This window comes from Etheostoma cragini, chromosome 22, assembly GCF_013103735.1.
Source record: "Etheostoma cragini isolate CJK2018 chromosome 22, CSU_Ecrag_1.0, whole genome shotgun sequence".
NCBI classification, from domain to species: domain Eukaryota; kingdom Metazoa; phylum Chordata; class Actinopteri; order Perciformes; family Percidae; genus Etheostoma; species Etheostoma cragini.
In genome coordinates, this window is record NC_048428.1 from 22,312,989 (window position 1) to 22,314,040 (window position 1,052).

Here is a 1,052-nt window from a genome sequence, read left to right on the forward strand (position 1 = left end):
GACAACATGAAGACAACATGAAGACAACATGAGGACAACATGGGGACAACATGGGGACAACATGAAGACAACATGAGGGCAACATGAGTAAAAAAAGCATATGTTATTATTATTATTATTAGTATTATTATGATGATTACGCGTGTATTTATAGTATATATATATATATATATATATAAATATTAATATTTATTTTCGAGGTGCAGTACCACGGTGTGCCGGAGTGTGTCGCCTAAAGTTCCTCTACACCGCCACGGGGGCGCTGTTGAGTCAGCTGTCTCCCTCCTGCACATGTTTCTGTGTCAAACAACACTTCCATACATCTCCCCTCGAGAAGAAAGGAAGGAAGAAGAGAGAAAGAAGAACTTTCCTTCAGAGAGAGGAAGAGAAAAAGGAAGTTAAAAAAGGAAGTCAAGTCAAGAAGAATCACCCCCCCCCCCCCCCCCCCCCCTCTCTTTTCTTTCCTCTCCTCTCTAAAGCGTGCAGCAGCCTCTGGGAGCCAATCGCGGATGTGCACACTGCTGCCAGCCCATAATAGGCTGATGGGATGCATCGCCATGGCGACCAGGCCTCACAACAGAGAGACCAGGAGGGCCGAGAGAGCCTCGTGATGCTGCTCTCCATCGGCCTCCGCTTCCCATTTCACCTTCTCTCCCTTCTGTTTCGGTTGGTCCTGGATAGGAACGATCCATTCAGTGCAGATTAAGCCTCTCACGGGCAGCCATTTTTGTAGTTTCCTAATAATCTCCCAGAGACAGATCACTAATGTAATATAAAACTTTTCTGCATTTATGAATACTTCAAAAAGCAGTTTCACATTTTCAGGGATGCTTTGCTGCTAATTAGACCCCCCCCCCTTCACCTCCTTTCTTTCTTTCTTTCTTTCTTTCTTTCATCAGATTTTTAGGATTTTAAGTTTTGGGCCTTTTAAAAGATTCTTTACTCTGAGTTTGTCCCTTATTGGCAACCAAACAGTCCATGACAGGAATTCATTACACATGATTCTTTCCATCCATGTTTCTTTTTGTTCCTTTCACTCTTCCCCTCCCTCC

At 43.8% G+C, this 1,052-nt stretch overlaps 1 protein-coding gene across 1 annotated transcript in view; it reads right to left on the minus strand.

Moving 5' to 3' along the window:
- LOC117938306 (ras-responsive element-binding protein 1-like) overlaps window positions 1-1,052 on the minus strand; it is a 21,412-nt gene that overhangs the window by 11,206 nt on the left and 9,154 nt on the right. The window lies entirely within an intron of this gene.